Source organism: Phasianus colchicus, chromosome 3 (genome assembly GCF_987193195.1).
Source record: "Phasianus colchicus chromosome 3, bPhaCol1.hap1.1, whole genome shotgun sequence".
NCBI classification, from domain to species: domain Eukaryota; kingdom Metazoa; phylum Chordata; class Aves; order Galliformes; family Phasianidae; genus Phasianus; species Phasianus colchicus.
Window position 1 is genome coordinate 70,525,487 of NC_143438.1, and position 25,428 is coordinate 70,550,914.

General features: G+C 39.3%; 1 long non-coding RNA gene across 7 annotated transcripts; it reads right to left on the reverse strand.

The window, feature by feature from the left end:
* Positions 1 to 623: 623 nt before the first annotated feature.
* LOC116227596 (uncharacterized) lies at positions 624 to 18,646 on the reverse strand. Of its 7 annotated transcripts, none has more exons than XR_016465244.1 (7): positions 18,596 to 18,646; positions 18,342 to 18,493; positions 17,228 to 17,321; positions 16,984 to 17,127; positions 16,035 to 16,149; positions 13,887 to 13,997; positions 624 to 1,792 (listed from the first exon to the last, which is right to left on the reverse strand). It is a non-coding gene; the product is annotated as an uncharacterized LOC116227596 (long non-coding RNA). The 7 variants fall into 7 exon arrangements; XR_016465240.1 differs by lacking the exon at positions 624 to 1,792 and adding an exon at positions 10,520 to 12,957 and having other exon boundaries at positions 17,228 to 17,317; XR_016465243.1 differs by lacking the exon at positions 624 to 1,792 and adding an exon at positions 10,520 to 12,957 and having other exon boundaries at positions 16,984 to 17,108.
* Positions 18,647 to 25,428: the final 6,782 nt, after the last annotated feature.

Sequence of the window (25,428 nt, forward strand, 5' to 3'; positions counted from 1 at the left end):
AAACCCCGGCCAGCCAGCACTTGGGCCTGGGGCTGAGGGGTGACAGTGAAGCCCCCAGCTTGGGGCTGTTGGCTTGTTGACCTGTTGACCTGTTGATCTGTTGACAGGCTGTGCAGGTGGCAGCCCCGGGTCTGGGCACTCCGGTGTTGTGCTCGGTCACCACACACTGCTTGCGGAAAGTGGGGCAGCCTGGCTCACCTGGCCACTCATCCTGCACCCCTGGGCTCAGGAATGCTTTGGGATGATTTGCGTTTGAATTTTGAGCCACTGCTAGAAAGAATGGATAGGCCTGAATAAGCAGCAAAGGCATTCTTCCGAGGGTGTGAGAAGCCACGCTTCTTCTCACAGGTCTCTGTTGTCCCAGTGTTACTAATGATAGCAGCAGCACAATGCGGAAAGGGTTCTGTTTTCTTCACAGCATTTAAAAGTACAGTATGCTCCAGTGGAGTTTAATTCTTCTGCTGGGAAATTTGCAAGCACATATACAATGAGAATGTGTGGGAGTTGTAAAGGTTAAAGGATGATTAAATAAAAAAAGCCACCCAGATCTCAATATGAAGAATGTGTCTTGAAGAACGTGCCATGGATGCATTCACTTGCAAACTATGCCACTAGAAAACCTGCACAATCCCACAAATCAACCTAGGGAAGTGACAGCTGAGTGAAGCCATCCTGGCTTCAGGGAAGCTGCAGACAAATATACAGCACAATCAGCGCTGGTTGTTTTTGTGTGTTTATTTGTTTCTCTTATCTGTATCTGAAAGCAATCATTTGATTTTGTGTGAGCTCTTTATTCACAATGCAAACACAGTATATCCATAATAATAATGGCAAGAAAGCTTGGCATCCCTGCTGGTACAGGATGATGGGCCTCTTTACACATTCAGCAGGGCATTTCAGCAAACGATGGGCAGATGATAAGGTACATTTGGTAGAGCAAGAGGACAATATTAATTTCTGCTTTTATACTAAGAGCACTTATATCTGACAGGTAGGTTCAGATTGTGTATATTTCTGTTCAGTATGGCTGCTTCCATGTACAGTGACAAAGCCTGAGTGGAGAAATCAATGAAATCAATCACATTGTATGTTTAATGCTTCCTACTTTTCTCTGTAAAGAGTATAACCCTGTGCTCAGAGCTGGAGTGGATCCCTTGCTGCCACTCCTCCACGTTATGGAGTTCTGTATTTGTAACTGCGAAAAGCAGATCTGAAAGGCTCCACAAAAGGGTATGAGGAACACAATGGTCCATCAAAGTGGCAGTGCTGACATCAGATTTCAACCTATTTTATCTAGTACCTTAGTGGAGATTCTTCTACTGTTCCTAGGAAGATGAAGGATGGAATTCATTTGTCTCATCCATTACCTGCTCCCCCCACAAAAGGTTAATTTTGTCGTTTTACAGATCCTTGGAGCAACAGCTCAGGACGCAAGGAGAGCACACAGTCAGATTGTGGGTGACATGGAGCATGGTCATGAAGCAGGAGCTGCAGCTTCATGGATAAACATTCTGGCGAGACCACAGGGATTCAGCAGGCATCCAGCAGAGACTTCCTGCCGGCAGAGCCAACAGCCACAAAGGCAAGGTCACAGTTGGCTCCTGTGAGTCCTGCTAGCATGCCTGCCTGCTTACCATCTGCAGGGGGCAAAAAGCAGCTGCGCCCTTGAAAAGCAGCCAGCTATTGGAAAAAATGGTCCACCTTTCATACTTAGTAGTCAGTGAATCATGAAGTGTTCCCATACTGTGGGTGATGCAATGGCAGTGCACTGGTGATATAAGCAAGGCAAGATCTGTAAAGAAAAAAACAGTTATTTAATAGACCAATCACTACATGTTGGAAAAATAAAATAAGGCAAGTTCTTGAGCTCCTGGAGGAACACTTTGTGCTCCAAAAGATAGTGCTTTTTGTTTGGCTTTTTTTTTTCTTCCAAGAAAGTTAATTATTTAGTAATTTCCAGCAAATGCTGTCTAACCTGTTCTTTAAAAGAACAATTCTGGCCCTCTAAAGAAGTAATCGATATAAAAGTTTATAGTTGCCCCAACTGGAACTACTCCTGTTCTTTCTCAGATGGAGGTACTTGGGTTCTCTATAAACTTGTTTGAATTAAATTCCTCCCTGTCTCTATATTTTATTTTGGTATTTGCCAGCAAGTCAGTCTAAAGCCTGAGGAGTGCTGGGTGACAGCCAGATGATTATTCTGCTTCAAGAAAAGATTTTTCTCTAGGGAGGTGCTCTCATGATGAGATAGGTTGTGCTGGAATTTTCATCATGTGGGGCTCTGCCAGGTCCATGTTATAGAGCTAGAGTATGTCCTTGATCCAAGGAATGCTCTTCTGCATTCTGAAAGTCCGCTTCTTCTATGTCATTTTTCATTTCAAGGAATATTAGCACAGAAATACAAGCAGCAAAGTGTGTGAGTCATGGTATTCAAATGAAGGAATGACTTGATTAGGCCCATGTGTCTGGTCCATGCTGAATGGGGTGCTGAAGCTGGGGAGTAGGATACACTGTGCCACAACTCAGAAACCAACATAATTCGGAGTTATGAACTGCCAAGAACTTCTCATAGTTATTTCTGAATTACAGTTTGTGAGAAAGAAGTGGAGTTTTCTGAGAAGATAGTGTTAAGCACCATAGTTCCAATTAGCTTCCATGCTGCTTCATTCTGTCAGAATTAATGTGAAAGTCTTTTCGTAGGAGCTGCAAAATTGACTAATTTATGTTAGGAATAATTGGGTTTTGACTCCAGTAGTCAAAACTCATACAACTCAAAAAATTAATGTGTTTATTGTCATACATGTTTGAATATAAAAGATTTGGTTAATACAACAATTTTACCAAAAAAAAAAAAAAAAAAAAAAAAGCAAACCACATTTTATTAGAACCATATATAAGGCATGAAAGAAAGTTCAATGCATTAAGCAAGGTGCTGAAACATTTACATTGAGGGAAAGATTCTGAGACATCACTAGTGTTAGATGATATACAAATATTGACACACTTTAAACAAGCCCACTGTAGTGGAACTATGGAAATTTGTGATAGTTTACAGGATTATACTCCTTAGAGTGTTCTAGCCCAGAAAAGTAGATGAGAAATACTTTCCTACATGTAAAACAAACATATAGCTCTATGTTTGGTACATTTATAGCTGCTTTCAGCTGTTTCAGTAATGGAAAATTTATAGTAATTCATCTTAAAAACTCACGTGGGATTTTTCCTTGCAAAATGATATCCTTATGTTAACAGAATAAATTTCCATGTATTTTTCATTCCATGACAGAACTGCTTTGTTGCCAAAAAAAAAAAAAAAAAAAAAAAAAAAAAAAAAAAAAAACACGTTAGTCAGGGGCAATTGGTGCAATGTGGTGTAGCTAGCCTGAAGTTTGGAAATCACAGAATTTGTCTTGAGGACTGGGTGAGCATGGGCAGCCCTAGGAAATGGTAAGCTGTAGAAAAAATGCCACATACTACATTTGTATTCTTTTCCCAAATTGCACTGTGCAAAGGTGGGATGTACCTCAATATGATAACCACGGGATTACTTACTTTTACTGGGGCCACAAATTGGGAATCTGTGTTTTCATGCAGCAGAACATCTGATGCAGTTCTTGAGAACACTAATGTTTAGAAATGCTATTTTGTTTTGAAGGTGTTCTTTCAAAATGGATTTTGGATGTCATGAAATAATGCATGGTGAGCAAAGAATATTTAAGAAATAGGAATTGTTTCAATAAAGTAATTTAGTGAGGTTGTTTACATGGAGTCTATTCTTCACTTAAAAGTGGCTAAAACAAGAAACGTATATAAATGTATACTATAAATAAGGATGCCGTAAATGGGGGGAGCTTAGGAAAACGGTCATGTTAGCATATGCTTAATATTGTGTTCCCACACATTCGTAGCTTTCTAGCAGTATATGCTGATCTGTTTCAACAACTTATCACATTCATTTTGATACATCTGGAACACTTAATCCAATCCCATGTGTGAAATATATATCTATCTCCTTTTAAAGCATGCTAGACTGCAAAGCAGATTGCACTTCTGCTGTTTCCATGGCAAGGATAGGGCTCTAGCAGATTATCAACTGGAGGTCAGTTTTTCAGAATATTTTTGGATTGGTGGTTTTAGTAAAAGTATTTGACATTAAAAATTAACCCAAGATCCAGTGACTTAACAGCATAGTAATATTTGACTGAGTTTTGCTGTTAAGCACTGTCAAGCAGCTTTAACATTAGCTTCAAGACAGCGCTGAAGCAGAACATCGTATTTGAGTTTGTGGTTGGATAAACAAACATTTAAAAGTTTGTTGGTATAAAGCAGGCTATTGATCTCGGTTACAGCAGTCAAAGATCAGAAAGAAGCTCAGGGGATTAATTTTTTTTTTATGTTGTCTTGATTTATAATTATCTTTTACATAGCAAAGTTTGAGCAGCTCTTTCCCATCTTTGTTGTTACTTCTTTATCTGAAAAACCACAGTGTGGTAAATGCCTGCAGACACTGAGCTGTTTTTATGCCTCTGAAGAAGAATGAGGATTGAAAGAATTCCAACTTTTAAAATCAATAGCAGAACTCTTGTTGAAAGTGTAATATTATAGCAGGCACTACTGCTGCAACAAAGCATGGTTATCAATCTACATGTTTACAAGCTTGGTTGTAGTACAGCTATTAAAATATTTACTTTTCTTAGATTCCTGATGGTCAAACTAATAAGTTTCAAACTTTGTCTGAGGGAACATTTATATTCTCCATTAGATACCAGTGAAAACATGATTTGATGCCTAATTTGCTTCCCATTCTAATTATTATGATCCTATCCCCATGTGAACAAGCACCTGAACTAGTAGCCCCAGAAGTCAAGGTCTGGTAGGCTGCTGTGTTGTTTAAAACAGAGGCAAATTACGACTGAGTTTGGAAAATGGTTGCCAGTCTCTTCTAAGCGATCTCACCTCTTAAGTGCTGAGACTGAGAAATAGAAAGTGCAGAAGACTCCACTTCTTTCCTGCTTTGTCTGCAGTCTGGCAGCTGAGAGCAGAGATGGCACGCAACCATGAGAGCCACAATAAAGATTTTGCCAAACGCTTGGAGTGGCCTCTCTTTCTTCAGAAGCATTCAGAAGTCCTCGGCAGGCTTAGCAAGTAATCAAGAACTCCTGAGCAGTGCTTCATTTCAAGCAGCATAGGTGATAGACACACAATACAAACAAATATGATGGATAGATGAGAGAATGAGAGATGACAGGACTTCAAGAGAAGATGTTGATAAAAAAAGCATGTGAAAAAGGGCCATGTATTCTTTTCAAGACTTTTTTTCTACCCTCTCAGCACAAGAGGTGCTGTAAATACAGAAATGCCTGTTAGTACTGCTTAAATGGAGTTATACAGGAGAGGCTACAAGAACAAGAAGAAGGACAGGGCTGTGTTTCTCTCTCCAGCCCCAGCAGTGCTCTTTGCAGGGTAACCTCCACATCCCCTTTTCTGGTCTTGAGAGCAGCTTTCCCATAATGAAGAGGAACCTCTAAGACTGAGACATCCTTGCACACAGTAATTAAGATTAATGTGATTGCTAAATATGAAACTTGCGTACTGAGTGAATCACTATAAGGCACACAGCTTATGCAAGCGCAAGGCCAGGTGCATGGACTTTTGGAACAAATGTTACCAAACAGCATCTCTTACCAGGGTTAGCAGAGGCAGAATAGCTGTGTTCAAACAGACATGTTGAAACTGCTTATTGACTTTAAAATCGACTTAAACAGCTCTTGCACTGATAACCCACAGCATGTGTTCAAACTAAGGTTATTTAGTAAAGTGATATTAGATAAAACAAACAAACAAAGGACACTAAACCTGATCTTGCAAAGGCTTAGCAGCACATGAATGTTAGTAATATAAGGAGGCATTTTGGTTTGCCCCCTTTTTACAGTATCTTGGGCAAAACTCTGCATTCTGCAGTGAATAAAACTCAAAGGAATATTGTACACAACAGGAGATGCTCTCCATATATACATAGTATACAAACAGAAAAGGCACACGTCACTGGTAGACATGTTTTGGCACAGATATCCACAAAACTTGACTGCACCCAGAAGTTTTTACAGCTCATCTCTTCTTCAGCCCAAATCTTTACCTGGCTTTGGACTTTGTGAGGGTGTCTATTTGGGGTTTTAAGCCCCCTGTACCATTGCTTCTCAAACTTTATTTAAACAGTTTCAACTTTCAGCAGTTTTCAGTGGACCACAACAAATCTTTCAACTGTCTGGTGCTCCTGTACTTTGCATCCTCAAAACACTATGTAAGCATTTTGCATTGGATTCGTTGCCTCCATCTTTCCCTTGGAGCACTTAAAATTACCTTTATAAAATACACATACATTGAATCAAACACATTATACATTTGAATGAATCTGCTATAAGGTGCTTTCCAAGTCATCATATCAAACAAGAAGCCTGCAAATCCAGTTTTGCTCTTAGAAAATAAATCCATCTACAGCATATCAAAGATAGCCCAGGACAATGTTCACAGCTACAAAATACAGTCCACATTATTTTTCCCAGAGTAACACAAACTATTATATGAGCCATGTAAGTCCTAACTTAGTAGTTTCTTCTCCGTTGAAAGAGCACCTTAAAAACTTTCCCCAACACTGAGCTGGCCGTCTTTATGAATCTTCTCTGTAGGAGGTAATATGTTTGGATTGTTTACTTCTTGTGATCAGAAATAAGGCAGAGGGGTTCAATTAGATGAAAGGTAGTTAATACCAAACCTGGGATTTGAAATCCTAGGAGCCCTTTTCTCCAATTATAAAAATTTAAATTTTTGTGAGTTCTTTTCCTCTGTTAACAAGTTAGAAATGAAAAGTTATTTTTTTTAAAAGAAGGTTTGTACAAGAGAACTTCCCCAAAATTTCTTCTTATTTCTTACAGTTTGTTTACAATGACCTGAAATCACAGTTCTAAGGTTGTATTCCTTCTTGACATAACATTCTTTACTTACATTAAGATATCTCATACCGCTTCATCAGTAGGAAAGTACTAGCTTTCACTATTATGTTTGGTCCTGATAGTAACACTTAACATCATCCTTTATTTCCTCTTCCCAGTCAATAACAGCAGGAGGTCCATCTGTTTTCCTTCCTCCACTGTCTCCTTCCTGGCATTCTGCTTATGGCCATGGGGTACCAGGCTACTATTACTTCTTTAAGCAGTTCCTTCAGGCATGCATACCTCTTCAAATTAATTTCTCCATACCCCTTAGCAGCTGTTGCTGCTTTATCACTTTTCTGCCAGATGGGCAGCCGGCACTAGTCCTGAGCCAGGGCCAGCTGAAATGCCATTCCATCTTTATTACAGGGGCGCCACTAAATTCCTCACTGGAAACTGGATAACCTAATCAGATACATTTTTTCATTACAATCCCATTTCGCTCTTGCTTATGTGTGTTAATAATAATTGTCAGTGAGTCAGGACTAATTTTGTTCCAGAGGAAATACTGAAGAGTTATGGCATAGACATGTACGCATCGTTCCTTAATTGGTCCTGAATGCAAATCCACACCACTTCAATACAAAATTTGCCTTCATTTGAGGCATATCTGATTTTCTTATTTATGCATCAGAGCCTTCCAGATTAGTCTTATATCTAGCACAATGTAAAGGAATATTTTAAAAATATTTGGTATGAAATAGTTACATTTTAAAGCAGTCTATACCACCTCATCTAAAATGCACCAAAAAAAAAAAAAAAAAAAAAAAAAAACCTACAAAAAAAAAAAACCTGTAAAATCATTAGTTTACAAAAAATAAAATAAAAGAATCACTAAAATATATTTGGACTTGAGTTTAATAATTTGAGCAAATAGTTATTAGATGTGATGCCAACTTTATCCCACTGTATAAAAGCAGACCAAGTTATACTGCTAAACTGGATATAGATACTGTCATGATAATCTAAAATACATTATATTGAAGGAATTGAAATGCTATTGCTAATTATGGCTGGAATGAGACCATGGCATGCTCTATTATGAGCCTTTCCATTCCACAATAATATGCTACAACCATAAGAAAAAGGCTGTGGTTCCTTTTTTCTTGACCTATTATGTTTTAAATGTGTTTTTTTTGGTATCATATGTCTTCCAAGGTACCAAAAGAGAACTTCTGGACTGCCACAGAAGCTTTTACTTCCTCAAAAGTATATGTTGTAATCTGTTTTCTCCTAGATCATCTTCAATGATTGTATCTAGAGACACTCCAGCAATGACAGAGACATAAATTACTTTTACTGTGAACTCATGGACAAAATGTGCTTATTGTTCCTCAAGACCTCTGCTGCTGACAGGAGTAGTGACATCACATGTGCAAATGTCTCAAAGTGTCAAGACCCAATTCAATATAGGTAGTACTGTTTGTTTTGTTAAATCCCAGAGAATTTGTATTACAAACACAAACTACTTGTCTGAATTATGCATGTGCTAATAGAGATTGACAAGTGTAGAGAAGGATTGTGTCCTTCTTATTTGTGTGCATGTCTTTAAAAAGGCTTTTAGTTTGTTTCTTTGTTTCTGTTTTGCAGTAGCTGTTATTATTTTTCCTGTTTTTGTTTTTTTTTTTCTTTTTTTTCTTTCATGGAGGTAGAAATGAAGGTATAATGAAACAGTTTCTGGAAGAAATGAATAAAATTGGATGTTGAGGTATTGAACTCCTGCTGAGAGCAGAGATTAGGTATCTTGGGTCTACTACTTGGGTCTATTGGTAATAATAGAATCACAGAATGACTTAGTTTGGAGGGGATCATCCAGTTCCCCTGCCATTGGCACGGCTGTCACCCACCAGCTCAGGCTGCTTAGGGCCCCATCCAACCTGGCCTTGAATGCCTCCAAGGATGGAGCATCCACAACCTCTTTGGGCAGTCTGTGCCAGGGCCTCACCACCCTCTGAGTAAAATATTTCTTCCTAACATCTAACCTAAATCTCCCCTCTTTTAGCTTTAAGCCATTCTTATCCTATCACTATCAGACTGTCTAAAAAGTTTGTCCCCCTCCTGCTTGTGAGCTCCCTTCAAGTACTGGAAAGCTGCAACAAGGTCTTCCCACAGCCTTCTTTTCTCCAAGCTAAATAAACCCGACCCTAAACCTTTCTTCGTAGAAGAGGTGTAAGACCTCCCATCTTTACTTCTCCCTTTTCCTTTAAAATCTGTCCTGCACTTCAAACTTTCAGCCCTTCATATGTTTCCTATTATTTGAGTACCCACTTGACCATTTGGCCAAAGGTTGCTGGCAGAAAGCTGACTACATATCTTAGGCAATACCTTTGGAGATAGCTTGAGAATTAAGACAACTAGTCATAAACACAGTGTGCAGTGCTGCTGTCAATCTCAGTAGCTTCCTGAGAGATACAGGAAGCTTTTTACAAAGTTATCCTCCATAAACATTCCTAATACAGGAGCAAATTGCACTGACCTTTGGAATTTATAAGACATTTGTTCATTTGTTCATTTTTTTATCGTCTTGACTATTTGGAGTTCTACTTATCTTAGTTTGAGCAGTCCTTTCCAATCTTTGTTGGTATTTCTTTACCTCAGAAACCACAAATGGAGTCCACTGATGGTAATCACGTTGGTCATGCATGATTTACCTTTGGTAAATCTATTCTGACTGCTCACATTCACCTTCTCTTTCATGCTACCAGAAGGCTTTATTTACAATGTATGCCTTTTAGGTAACAGACAGAAAGCATTTAATCAGAATATATTTTTATTGCTGCTACACCTTTTTCCCCACATTTATTATGATACAGTGCATAAATTATTAATAATGAATGTCACCAACGCATAACAAACACAAGCAGGGCTGGATCCAACTCTTACCCAGATCTGGGGACTATGCTGTGTGTGAGCCCTCACATCAAGCGTTTGAATTTTGTGCCTAGCTAAAGGAGGATGGGAAGGCAGCTGGAGAAGGACAAGAGCCACACAAGCTGTCCCCCCTCTCTCTCTGCCATCCTGCTCTTCCCAGTAATCCCTAACTGCAGGCTGTTGTTCCCTCACTGAGAATTATTTCCCTAAACAAAGTGAAGGAAGGAGGTTAATAAAAAGTCTGTGCAACAAGTAGCTACATAGCTGAAGACTTGATCTTATTCACTAGACCATTACAATAGCTCTAGGACAAGTTCTCCTCGGGCCAGTGGAACAGAAGAGGGAAACACGGCAGCAGTCAGATGGCTCAGCATAACAGAAGGCTGCTTCAACAACTGATGTAATAAAGCAATTTTAATTTTACTGCAGCAAATTGTAAAGTTTTTAATCATGAAGAATTATGTAGAAATTCCCCCAAGGAGTTATTTTTAAAGAGCGCTGGACATTATGTCTAAGCACCCCTTCTAATCTGTTGCACTTAAAAGCATTCCAGCTTCTCAAATGTGCTGCTCGGGGGAGTTCTTTTTATTTTTTTTATATCCACTGGGGAAAATAAGCAACAACAATATCTTAAAAGGGTTGGTTTTATTATTTATCTTAAAAACAGTTTGCCTTTTCTAATCCTGTTGAAAAATTGCATGGTGATGAAGATGAGTGGATGAGCTGGTTTCACTGACTGACTGAAGGTGGGAAAAGTCCCAGGGAAGCACACAAGAGAGAAACTCAAGGAAAATAAGAGTTTTAAAAAGGAACATTATCTTTTCTTCTTTCCTTTTCCTTTCTCTTTACTCTTCACCCCTCCTTTCCTTTTCTCTCCTCTCCTCTTTGGTACAAGCACCCAGTACCTTCATGTTATACTTCAATCTGCACAGTTTTGGCAACGTAATTTTCAGAGCCTATAAGCACTTCTTTCTGTGTGAAAGGGAACAGGTTGCACTTGCCACCCCTGGAAACAAGTGAGGGATTCACAGTGCACCATCACTCCCAAGAATGCAGATTCATATATGTAACCTTTATGTCCTTTCGGCAACTCAAAACCAGATGTTTTCAAGCTGTTTGCTAAGAAAAGCATGCAGTAGGTCACTTGTGGTTGAAGAATGGATGCATACTGTGGACAATAACTGGACAATGAGTTACTCTTCCACATGCCAGCATCTTAATTTGTGCAAAGCAAGTGTAAAAAGCCATGGAGTATTTCCCCACCTATTTCCTGCTCTGTAACTACTCTTATAGTTTGGGGACCAAACCAAGAAGGAAAGCTGTGATTTCAAAGCAGTACTGAGCGAAACATTCAATGTGCACAGATCTGCTACTCCTGCAATCCTGCAGAAGAGTGAAATAGTTGTCCAGCTGTAATCAGACCCTTGCAGATTCAGTATGTCTGTTGCAATGAACACCACTGTGTGGCCTGGTACAGTATATCTGCTTTAACAGAAGGAGAAGAGAAAAGAAGGAAAATCTGGTCAATGGAGGGGACAAACTACAAGTCAGGGGATTTCTCCAGCCTCAGAACTTGAGCACGGCAAAAATGCACCCAAGGGAGGCGTAATGCTGGAGGGAGGCCAGCCTGTCCCTAGCAGACCTTGGCTTTCAGGCGAAATCAGGAAGTGACTGAACCGTCTGCTTCTTCCTCGCAGGGGAAGCTGTACCACATCCAGTCCCACTGAAGTTATTTAAGGTATAAATTAGCAAACAATACAATTCTCCATTTTCCTTTTTTTTTTTTTAATTAAATTTCAGCTTACACTGAACTAGCACAACTAGTGCTACTATTGCAGCTTACACTTTATTTCTTGTATTTCCACAACGGGTCAATTCAGACTTACAAAGAAGTGGTTAAAATTATTTTGAGTTTTCTAAGTCATAGAGATTACACTGTTATTTACACCTTATAGTTCTGCATCACTTTCTGTTTTTCCTGATAATAACTTCAAGACAGAAGGGCCTCCTGTAAAGGAAGGAAGCTACTGTAATCTCAGCAGCCTTCTGAGCTAAACTGCACGGTCTTGTTTCAGTGCAGAAGAGATGAGAATTTACTATTGCATCAAAGTGGCTTAAACTTACAGCTGACCCTTCTGCTCTCTGAGGGGACTGTTATACAGGATGTCTCTTGGAAGATCAGAAGCCCTGTGTCTTGGAATCCCTAATCCCTTGGTAACACTGATGTCAACAAATACACAGTGAATCACTTGATCATGTAAACAAAACTCTGTTCTGACAACTAAATCTAGTACCTACACAAATGCCTCCAGATAGGGAGATGAGTTGTTTTGTAAAAAAAGGCTGGAGTTGCAAGGCTGCTTAGCAGTCATAAAAGAGAGCCTGTACAGCTTGCACAGCTCTAGAAAGTGGTAGCAGAAGCAGATTTTTCCCAGTGCTTATTTTGGACATCACTTTATAGTACAGCTAAAATAAAACCAAAAATAAAGGAAAATAATATTATTTTATGACATATCATTAAGTTGTTAAATAAGTGAAGGGACAGGTTAAAAATAAAACAGGAAACTATTTGCTGCTTCCTGCACTGCTACTTCTGCTTCCTAGCCAATGCAGTCCTGAAAAAATATTGTTTCTTTAACAACTGGGCAAAAGTCAAGAAATAAATTTGAAAGGCCATCTCCCTTCCAATGCTTATGATGGGCTCTCCTCAGCATGCAGTATGACTCCTTTAAAAGCATTAGAAGTCAATTAATCAAAAGATGCAGGCATACCTTTTAGAAGAGTCTCAGAGTGAAATTTATCTGCTAGAGCTGTTGTTTTCCACAATAATTTAGTTTGGCAGTCCTCATGTGGTGTTCAGTGTATCAGCATGCCAATTAGATTTTCTCAGAGAGCGTATTATTAATCTCTGCCCTTTATGAAGCCTTGAGTTTCTCTGTGTTTTATACAGTGTGAGCCTGAGATTATCAGTGATGTCCTATCAATGATGTCCTCTATGGATCTCCCACAACCCAGCAACTAGGGTTGTGAGATGGAAGAAGTCTTCTTTGTGATTTCTTTTATCATATAGGCAGGAGGAGAGGGCAAATGCTCATATCTAGAAAGAAAAGGTAACAGCATAAATTACACTCCTCCCATACAACAAACTGAACCAGTTTCAGACCTGCAGCTGGTTACATGCACTGCAGTGGGTGCAGAAACTCTCATTTCTCTTCGTGGAGATCAACTTCTCGCTGAATTGGGCCAGATGTGCTCTTGAAAAAAGCTTTTAGGAGCTTGCAAAGCTTTAGTTCCCTTATCAAGAGAGATTTTGGCCAGTGTGAGCAGAGACAATTATAAATGAGACCTTGATACAAAGAGATATTAAAGAGAAAGGAAATAGGAATAGTAGGAGCTGAAAAGCAATGCTCAGAATCCTCAGCAGTGGGTTTCTAAGCCTTTCCATGTGCAGCTGAAACCTAAAAGAGACCAGGATTTCTGGCCCATGAACACATGGGATTCAGGAACTGTTCAGCAGAGGATGACTGGCAGAGCAAATCTCACAGAACAGCTGAAAGGGGAAGCTCAAGCCCTTAGAAATTCCTTAGTATGGCAGAAAATAAATCTGTAAGTTTGTCACTAAGTATAAAATTATCAGTGGACAGTCTTTATGTTGTTTCCCCTCTCAGAGAAGGTGTTTCCTAGAACAGTTTTGTTCATATTTACTGTTACGCCAACAAATGTGTATCAAGTGCCTTTCTACTGCTGCTTTTTCTTCTCAGAACCTCTGCCAAACAACACAAGGAAGAATTTCCACAATTTACAGGCAGTTTGAGAATCTATAAACTCTAATTCCTGCAATATACACAAAAAATCAAAGGAAAGAGAGCAGTAAAAAGCATTTGCCTGCTTTGATGCAAAAAATATTTGTGCAGCAAGGAATTTCTGAATTTTTGTTTTAAGTATAAAATCCTGCACGGGATTGTGCCAATGAATGCCATCTCTTCAGCTCTGACCTAGCTTTTCCACACAAGCTCACTCACTCACCTCATGTCTAGGTGTAGAGGTTCTCTCAGCCCCTCTCTTGGACCTGATTTTCTAGATGAAATGATTGTGTTCCATGTTGTTTTCCTTCTGTCATGAAGAACCATGCTGATCCTTCAAAGCAAAGATGGAAATACTAGTTAGTACTAATTATACTGTGTAGTTATTCAAAGGACTTGCCAGTGGGATTTGGGAAAGGAAGAAGAGAGGAGAAGGAAGAAATGGAAGGGGAAGAGAGAATTTGTTTGTGGAAGGCACTTTGTAACCACTTCATATTTCTGATGTACAAAACCAAAGCAAGACCTGCACTTAGACCCAGAAGCCTGGCTGAAACCAGAATTGCTGCCAAAACAAAAGGCTATTTTGGTAAAGCATTTTAGTAAACAGTAGTTTCAATGTACTGTTGTTTTCTTCTCCAAGTGCCTACGAAAAAGAGTAACATTAAAAAATTTGGAGAAGGAAACAATATAGAGCCAAGCACAGAGGCAAAAGCAGCTTGAAACCTATGCATAGAAGAGGGGAGACCTGTACTGGTATGTCATCTCAAAGCACAGTGAGGTAAAGTGATCAGAGCAATAGGAAAACATTATGCTGACATGCAATTCCCACTGACAACAGTAAACACAATTTAATGTATAATATGTATAATTTGTGTAGTATGTATGATGTACATGTACATTATACATATATGTACACATTATACAATGTATATATACACATTGTACAGTATATACACAATTCATGTTGTGCACAATGCTCAATAATAAATAATCACCATCTTGATAATTAAAAAGTAAATGTTCATTTTTTACATGGTTGTACTGAAAGTGTTGAGTAACTGGTGATGTGCTAACCCAACTGAAATTTGTGCAAGTCTCATCAGAGATTAACCATGCTTTTCTGTATAGCTTTGTTTGAATTTGCTTGTTTTGGAAACAAAGCTTTACCTTCCTTTGTTAAAACTGTATAAGCAGCAGAACGAGGCAGCATTTTCTCTGCTTCATGAGCTATTAGTAATGTTCCCAGAATCAGCAGATTTCTAAGTGCAGAAGTTTTAGCAGATAATGGTGCAGGGGACAGAAGTGAGCTATGGGCTGTAAGACAAACAACGATATACAAAATGCCTGGTTCTGATGTTTGTCCCAGTGGTATACTTGACCTACACTCCACAGAAATGTGCTGATGTAAAATAACACATTCCTGCAAGGTGTAAGTCCCCAACATTAAAATGATGATCAAATAGTTGGGTTCAGTCATCACTTGCAACAAGATCTGGATTAACATCAATATTAAATCTAGATCAGCAAATGAATGAGAGATGAACAACAGTTGGTATCTTCTTGGAGGTCAGTACTCCTATCAGCAATATTTTGTTTACAAAGACAGCATTTGTTATATGAAATTTTCCCACAATGCATTTTTTCCTACTAAATCCTTTCAGATTCTCAGAACATAGCAATATTTTTCCATGCAGTTAACTAATTGTTGCATTTAATTATTTTTTCAAACTTTCTGTTGTATCATTGTGCTTGTTAACAAATGAAAAATTAACCTGTAACTACGTTTCAAATGCACTCATCTCTTTGAAACATGGACAGTTGCATCAGTTCACGTCAAGACATTACTATTTAGTGATCAGACCTAGAGCAAAAAAAAACATTAGCATTATTATTCCCACCAGAGGAGTTGACAGAAGTGATGGAAGAATGCAACTCTGTTCTCCAGTTTTAGAATTAATTTATAAACATCTTTAGCATCTCCAATGAAACTCTCAAGTTACTTCTGTGATAGCATCATTCCAATCGTTTGCAGCTGCTCAATAATCAGAACTCGTAGAAAATTCTGATTCTAAAGTTGTTCTCATTCTGAATGGGAACTTTTTATAATTTCTTGAAATGTAAATTTCTGGAGGAGATGCTATTTCAGGAAAACAAATGCATTTCCCTAAGATAATTAATTAATAAATGTCTTTGAGTTTCAAACAGTGAAAATATATTCTATAAAGGATAAGAATCACACTGATTTTATTAAAGCACTTGGCAGTTCTTTTCATTGTAGTATTTCATGAAAATCAGTAGATGTTTTAGAAGATTCAGTTCTTAACAAAAGTTCATTTCCCAAAGGAGAATTTAACCTGCAGTAAATTTTTACCTTTTAAATTTTATCCTTTGTTTTCTACATTCTGTTCTTCTGAAACTCAGCAACAGGAGGTCTAACAGTCACTTTCACCACCGCTTTTCCTGGGTGAGTCTCTTACTCCATCTGCCTGTACAAAAGTGTATTACAATAAAGATATTTTTCTATATGGCATTTTATAGCTAAAGATTGCCTAAAGGCTAAATATTGATATCAAGATATAGTAGTAAATGATGTAAATCTACAATATACTCCAGCTTTATATTTAGATTTGTATGCTGGAAGGAAGTGCTCATTAAATGAGTCTTTTCTGAATTTCAGAGATGATTGGAATGATGGGTAGATTAGGAGGAAGAAGTAAGGCTTGAAGTTGCAAAATACACATGCAGTATCTCAACTCATAGGAAAAAGCTTTCTAAAGAGTGGGTGTGCTTGGAAGAGGATGAGAAAATTAACTGGTTCTCTTTAGAGAATTAGAAGATGAAAAGGCACTAGAGACTGTTTGTGTAATTCCACTGTCTGCTCTTGCAAACGAAGTCGATGGAGATTTCCTCTTGTCCTAAACATAGTGAAAAATTCTAAGCAATACCCAGCTGTAGAAGCAGGCTGGATACAGCAAGGCCAAATGGAGTCAAGGCAGAAGACTGGCGAGCAGGAAACAGGCAAAGGTAACCACTAACAAATATTTGCCTGGCTGTTTTGCGTAGATTTGGACCCTACATCTGTTCTGAAGGACAGGAAGGAAACAAATGGAAAACAAATACCAATAAAAGAATCAAGGCTGAACTGCAGGAGATTACAAGCATTTATTGCATTCACGTGGACACCTGACCTTTGACATGAAGATATGATCAGATAGAGAAGGCATGCAGAGAACACCATGGCTCACCCACTGAAGGAGGCTGCTAGTACCAACAGTGTTGGAATCCCTCTGTTCATGGACACCTGTGCATGTGATACATACGAAGTAAAGAGTATGTGTTGTCCTAAGGTGCAGGAGAGGATGCACTGTCCATTTGCAGCACCTCAGTGTCAAAGTGAGAAAAGATCTGTCTGCAGCATTTCCAATGAACCCAAGGTCTTCATCTTCTGCAGACACATCGTTTCCCTTAGTTGAGATAGTACAGAGTTATTCCCAGACTGTTCTTTTACTGAGTGGCTTAAAGATGCCATAAATGTAATTTGCTTCCTTTCCAACTGAGACTCACCTGGTAGTTTCTTATGCTTACTGCTCAATTGCCTCTACATTCCTCACCGCTGACAACAGCAAACAAGAAGGCATGGTAACTCCGCACTGTCTAACTTCCAGTGGTAGAAATTTAAAGGCAAAATAGAGAAAAAGAAAACAATATAAGATAGGAAACAGATGTGGCTGGTAAATCTCTTTCCCTACACAATGGCTTTCTCTAGGCTGAAAAAACCTGCTGAATGTCATAAAGATAAGAACATGAAGTTAGCTTTGCATAGCTTGAAATCATGTTTTAATGACTCAGTAGGTAAGATTTAAAATTTCTTAAGCGTAAAGTTTCAAACATTCATTGGAAACTACAAAACCAAGAAATTAGTTAAATTGTTCAAACCACTTTTGTGCTGCTAAGTGATTACAGCTCTGATTTTTGTTTAAAAACTTAATAAGCTCAAAATCAATTAAAATAAATATAAGCATAATGCTTATACTTCAAAATATGAGAAATTGTAAAAATTATTCGTCCCTTTTAAGTTACTAAAATCTATTTTAAAAAAAGGTGAAATAAATATTCTGTTCCTTCTACTTTTTAAGAAACAATTATCTGAGCGTTTGTCAACATAATTTTTATGTATTACAAATCCTGTCAAATGTATTATTCACAAGCATACTTGATGATTTACACACTGAGTGAACGCTGCTACAGAAGTTGAAAAAATTATTCAAACAGACTGTTTAACTAACACTGTTTGAGAGCAAGAATAAGGCACATCTACTGAAAATATGCTGTTCTAGCACTTCAATTAGGACAGACTGGAGAAAATTCCCTAAAGCTTTCAGTTAGACAGCATTAAGCTGCAGCGTAACAAGTAAAATCAAAATTAAAAGAGGAACACTCCACCCATGGCAGATCAGAGTTCAGATGGAAGACCACAGCATGCCTGCAGCCTGGGTCATTTTGCTCTTAAGCTGAAAACAGTTTGATTTTGTTATTTTTTTTTTCCAGCAAAATTGCAATAGAGAAAAAAAAGAAGTGAACTTTGAAGTGTAAGAGTAGACTACTTAAAAAATAAATCTAAAAAACACATTCTTTCCAAAGACTTGACAGTATTGCTCATAAGAGGCAGAGTTCATACCTGTGGCTAGAGACAGACAGTGGTTCTGCTCAAGGAATGGAGTTCAACATCATCCAACATGATGTTGGATGCCCATGCCCAGAGGCAGTGCAAGACTAGCCTGAACCCTATTGATTGCTTCTGACCAATTTGGTGTATAGCTGTATAAGAAACTGTATAACCAACAAATATACAGATGTTATAATTCGGAAATATACAAGAGAGCTTGGCTAAGCAGGTTACTACACCAAAAAAAGAATAGATAGAGGACTAACCCTTGTCCTGGGCTTTCAGGAAAACTCCAAAAAGAGGGATCTCCAAAAAGAGACCCTTCTCTACTGGTGGTCAGCTCTTAAATGGGTCTATGAGAGGTGGAGCCAAGTTCCACCCCTTCTGGCAGTACAGGTGAATTGCCTTCACCTGTGCTCCCAGGGCTGACTCATTGCTCACCTCAGCTGATCAATCAGAGGTTCAGGCCATGATTCAGCAATTCCCATACAGAAATGTGTCAGAAATAGTGTTGCTAGTAGGAGCAGGGAAGTAATTGTCACTCTGTACTCAGCACTGGTGAGGCTGCACCTCAAGTACTGTGTTCAGTTTTCGGCCCCCCACTGCTAGAAAGACATTGAGGCCTTGGAGTGTGTTCTGAAAAGGGCAATAAGGCTGGTGAGGGGTCTGGAGCACAAGTCTTATGGGGAGCAGCTGAGGAAGCTGGGAGAAGAGGAGGCTAAGGGGAGGCCTTATTGCCCTCTGTAACTGAAGGGAGGTTGTGGTGAGCTGGGGTCCAGCCTCTTCTCTCATGCAACTGGTGATAGGACTAGAGAGAATGGCCTCAAGTTGCACCAGGAGAGATTCAGGCTGAACGTTAGGAAATACTACTTCTCTGAAAGAGTGGTCAAGCACTGGAATGGGCTGCCCAGGGAGATGGTGAAGTCACCGACCCTGGAGGTGTTCAAGGGATGTTTGGACGTTGTGTTGAGGGACATGGTTTAGTGAGAACTACTGGTGATAGGTGGATGGTTGGACTGGGTGATCATCTAGGTCTTCTCCAACCTTGGTGATTCTATGATTCTATGATTCAAGACAATATACAAAACTCCTTTTGTCTCAAAGATTGCTTTGAGATGCAAGGACAACCAGATGCATTTCTGCCTGCACAGGGGTGCCAGCAACAGTGAAGAAGAATGTCTTGATGCCTGTTGCATTCCACACTACTCTGAAAATGGGGCAGCTCAGCCTTGTGTGGGGGCGCTGGCTGCTCTGATGTCAGTAGGCCTGCACTGGACTGTTGCGCCTGTGTTGGACGTGCTGTTACTATAGGCAATCTGAGAAGAACTGGACAGTTTATATAAGGACTCTGCAAACAAAGATGTGTCCTTCTTTTGCTTTTTTTCATGGTGTGTTTTTTTCCCTTCCTGCAGAAACTTCCCTGTGATCGACCAAGAAAGAGAATGTGCACACCACCACTCTCACAGCGGATTGGAAGACTCGTTGAACATTGTGGCACTGCGGTGGTAATTATTTCTGCATTACTATAATGTAATGCTCCCTCCCCCAAGCCTAGATAACCAAGACTTATAATAAAAACAGTTAGGCAAATATTCGAGTCTTAATCTTACGCTGAGTATATTCTTCACTAATCATCTCACTTCTGTTAACTGGAGCAAGACAGGCTATTGAGTATAATCACAGAATGGCCTCGGTTGGAAGGAACCTCAAGGATCATGAATCTCCAACCCCCCTGCCACAGGCAACCTCCACATTTAATACTAGACCAGGCTGCCCAGAGCCCCATCCAATATGGCCTTGAACACCTCCAGGGACGGGGCATCCACAACCTCTCTGGGCAGCCTGTTCCAGCACCTCACCACTCTCTCTGTAAAGAACTTCCTCCTGGCATCCAACCTAAATCTCCCCTCCCTCAACTTAAAACCATTTCCCCTTGTCCTGCTGTTATCTACCCTTTCAAAGAGTTGATTCCCCTCCTGTTTGTAGGCTCCCTTTAGGTACTGAAAGGCTGCAATGAGGTCACCCTGCAGCCTTCTTTTCTCCAGGCTGAACAAGCCCAGCTCCCTTAGCCTGTTGCAGATGTTGTCTTCTAGGCCTTTGCACCCACCCTTTCTGTCCAGTCTTCTCTAGTGCAGTCTGCAACAGATGTGAGTGCATTTCCTTAAGCTGTAGCCTGTGCCGTACCTGATGTGTAGATTAATAGTGTTCAGCTGCTCAGCTGTTAATCTCCTGCTTTTCAGGAGCGTTATCTGTATATTTATTTAACCTCATGTTCGTACTCATGAATGTAAAAGCAAGAATGAAGGGAACAAAAGGAAACCATTAAAGCAGAAATAAAAATGAGACTCGTGGGAACTCTGATTTCTAGTTAGAAACACTGCACATCTATTATCATTTTAGCCCATGGAGGTTAATAGAAAATGAGATCAAAGGCAGCATGTGTTTACCAATGGTAGATCATGCCAGGCTATGCTTCTTTGATATGCTAACAGGTCTGCATAGGAAATGCAGATCTCATCTATTTGAATTTCAGGAAAACATTTAATGCACTGCCACATGGGACCATATCTGCTAGATGAATGAGAAAGGAACTCATAAAAGAACCATAAAAGTGAATGAGATTTGGAAGAGGGAAGATAACAATCTGATTCTATTGAAAAGAAAATAACTGTGCTGGAAGAAGGTCATTGATAGAGTTCTCCAAGGATCTGCAGTGGGTTCAGTCATCTCTAACTGTACTCACAATTTTCCTTTGCTCCAGCCCCACAAGTGCATCAGTTGTTGCTTACCAGATGCTCAGCAACAGTACCCTGGACCCTGAGCTGCACCACCCTGCTGGTGGGAGCGGGTTGGGAAAGCCTCTTGCATTCCTTCTCAGGAAATTCTCATCTGGGTTGCAAGTGCTTGCAATTCTTCTCTGTGAAAATATCAAGATCCTCTGCTTAACAAAGCACAAACATTTGATTCAAGCTTTCTTGCCTCTGGTTGATCATGGAATCACAGAAATACTAATGTTGGAAAAGACCTTTAAGATTACTGTGTCCAACCATCAACCTAATACTACCAAGTCCACCATAAGTCATGTCCCACACTGCCATGCCCCCATGTCTCTTAAATACTTCCAGGGATAGTGACTCCACAACATCTTTTGGCAGTCCTTTCCAATGCTTAACCATCCTTTCCATGAAAAAATTCCTTCTAATGTCCAAACTAAACCTCCCATGATGCAACCTGTTGCAGTTTCCTTGTGTCCTGTCACTTGTCATGTAAGAAAAGATATCCACAGCTCCTTGTTGCAAGCTTCTTTCAGGTAGCTGTAGAGAGCCATGAGCGCTCCCTTTATCCTCCCTTTCTCCAGACTAAACACCACCAGCTCCCTCAGTCGCTGTTCACAAGTCTTGTTTTTAAGTCCTTTTACCAGCTCTGTTGTTTTGCTCTGAGCACTTTCCTGCATGTCCTTCTTGTAGAGAGGGGCCCAGAGTGATGACAAGTTGTTACACTTTCAGTAAATTCTGTCTGCAAAACCTTCCAGCTTTGTGCAGACCACAAGATGGCACAGCTGTAGTAGCTATATACAACTGGATAAGGCACCATAACACAAACAAATTAAAATTAAAAATTAATACAGTGTTGTATATGAATTAGAGTTAGATGGGGGGAGATGAGCAAACTATATCCTATTTTAGCCCAAAAGCTATTATTTCCAATTGAGTAGCAATGCTGTTTGAGCCCATAAAGCAAAGAGTATTCTGAAATCTTTCATTTTCATTAATCATCTATTTATATATTTAACAATTTTTTTTTTTTTTTTTTTAATAGAAACCAGTTTTGACTGAGATGGGATAGAATACTGCAACTTTAGATTACTTTCAGTAGATTGTTCCAATGATTATAAGATAGCTTTCTAGCAAAGTATTTTTTAAGCTAGAAAATTCTTTAATGCCAACAAATTCTCGCTGTCCTTCAGACCACTTTCCATTTTTGAATAGCAAATAAGTTTGACAGCAATTCCTATTTTAATGTGATACTAATGAATTTTGAAAAATCTTTTTCTAAAACAATCCACAAGGCATAGGTGAATACACTATGGGAGACAATAGTATTTCCAATATGGACACAAATTCACTGCTTTGAATGACCCAGAAAATATTATAGAAAATTAAGCTCATTGTTATTCCATCAGTGTATCACAGGGAACTGGATGGGATAGGTCTACTATCTCCAGCATATGTGCTTCTATTATAACTTTAACAAATGAAGAGATGATCTGAGGTAAATGGAAGTTTAGCCTACAAACAGGAAGGGAATCAACTCTTTGAAAGGGTTGATAACTGCAGGACAAGGGGAAATGGTTTTAAGTTGAAGGAGGGAAGATTTAGACTGGATGTCGGGGGGAAGTTCTTTACCAAGAGAGTGGTGAGGTGCTGGAACAGGCTGCCCAGAGAGGTTGTGGATGCCCCGTCCCTGGAGGTGTTCAAGGCCATATTGGATGGGGCTCTGGGCAGCCTGGTCTAGTATTAAATGGGGAGATTGGTGGCCCTGCCTGTGGCAGGGGAATGTTGGAGATTCATGATCCTTGAGGTCCCTTCCAAACCAGGCCATTCTGTGATTCTGTGATTCTGTGAAGCAGACATATGTTCAGGACTATGCAAGGAGGTGGAATTTCATCCTATTACAACTAGGGTGATCTGTGTCTTTCAGCAGTGAGATCTGCCATTTGCCCCACACTGTCATCTAGCATAGCAGGTTGATGATCCCTTATTAAGATTTCTAGGAGCATCTGCCATAAAAATATTAACTTTTCATCCATTTATGTACTGCTGTATTCATTGCTAATTGTCACAAATACCAGAGATTTGGAGAGGTCCAGAGAGATCCTTATATGGAAAAATAATCAAAGTCTAAACATAAACTTATCTAAATATTGACATATGCTTATCAGAAATAACTATATCTAGTCATCTAATCTGTATCCAAAGGGGAGTAATATAATAACTTCATTAGTCACATTCTTCTGTAGAAAATCAAAAATCTGACTAGCATCCAAATGAAAAACTGGCCTTTCCAAATTTGCTGCATTTCATCCAGGCAAACCACTCTTGCCATGGAAAATGAGCTGGAGGGAAGGGAAGGGTAAAGATGGAAATACTAATTGATTCCTACAAGTCTCACGCTAACTGAAATGAAAGAAGCCAACTTCTTTTCTCATACCCTTAGATCGTCTACTCACACAAGCAGTATCTATTCAGGGGATTCTCCAGAGATCAACAAACTCATACCAAGGGATATAATTCTTCTTTTTTTATGTTAATGTAGTTGAGCACAGAAACAGGCCAAAGAAATATAACCTATTTAGTTTTTAATGGAGAATAAAAGAATCTTTAAATTTTCACAGAGAGGATAAGGATTCCATGTTGCAAACTCAGTCTTGCAATTCCCATTAATTTAAATGGATTTTTTACAATCAGTCCCCAAGTGTTCAAAATGCCTCTCACGGTGAAAAATGTTCAACTTCACTGTTGTTTTGTTGCGTTCTTTGATGGTAAGGTTTGTATATTTTGGCCTTTGTAGAGAATGGATATCCTTAAGTCTTGTTTACAGTTCCCTGCTAGTAACACAGAGAGGGAACACACTTTGAGATCATATACTGTAGAATTCTGTTTTCCTTTCTCCTTCTATCTGTGTATTCATATGCACTGATGAGATCCCCCTTGAGCCTCCTCGCCCCAGGCAGACTGGTCCAGCCAGCTGGAGGCCAGCCACTGGTCGGGTACTCAAGGTACTGAGGCCAGTACTGCTTAATGTCTTCATTAATGACCCAGATGATGGGACAGGGTAATTTCTCCATCTGGGGGCTCCTAGGTACACCAGTGCTACTAAGCTACTGGTCTCAGATCTTACAGAAAAGTCTGCTGTATGGCCAGGAATTTAAGCTGGTTGTCGTGGTGTTAGGCTAGCACAGTGGCATTGAACCCCCTTCACAGTCCTGTCTTGTGATAAAAACAGCATTAGTGGGAAGTGTTTCTACTTATCATTTACTGCTATTGTCAGTCTCAAATCCCATCTGTAAGTAGAATTTCTCTAGGAATAATTTATGTAGAATTTCTGTAAAGAAACACAATATGCAGAAGCAAGCGAACACTGACTTTCATTACTAGAAATTACCTTGAATTGTAATCCCGAGTTGCATCTGAATAGAAATTTACCCAGGACAGAAATTTCTCCAAAGCTGAACTCCAACCACATTAAAGGTTTTGGTTCTTTCATTTACCTGAACAGAAACATTTTCTTCAAATACACCTTTATTAATTGCATTCATTATTGTTAAAATCAATAACAGAAAACATCATACCCTAATTACTCCCCTCCTGTTTGTGTATTCTGTTGCATTAGCCTCAAATGGAACACACCAACAGCTGGGTAGCAACTGAACACTTTATTATATAGATTATAGAGACTTGTTTCAAAATAAGATGGCTCTATATGTACTTTTCCAGCAAGAATTCAGTCCCTGAAGAAACTCTTCTGAAAGCAAAGCAGAGTGTGAGCTACAACTGTAATAGTATGATCACAAACATATTGGAATGCCTTTGGGTTTCCTTCAGGTAAGCAGTACCAGCAGATCTGCTATGAGGCTGTGAGCATCACCTATGGAGGCTGAAAGGAGAGGGCACTGCCAGCAGCATTGAGCTTCAGGCATGGCTGTAAGGATGGAATAAGGCAGCTGACTGTTTCTGAGAGCAGAATTTCATCAACTGCCAAACAAAAATTCTTCATTTCACATTTACTGATAATACAGTATTTCTAAAATAATATTTTCTACTTTCTCAAACCTAGATACAGAAGTGAATTTGAGAAACTCTTTTCAGATCTATGATTTTGCCATTTGATTCATACAATTATAACCCGGTTGCCTTTGAGGGACAGTGACCTGCACCTAGCAAAAGATTTGAGTGCTGAAGGCAGAAGTTAAGCACCAACACTTTCCCAAAATCCCAAACTATAATTTAGCTCACACAAAAGTCCAGAAGCAAGTCAATCCTTTGCTTGTCTCACGTGGTAATCTCATCATTACATCATAGTAATCTCAGAGCACACC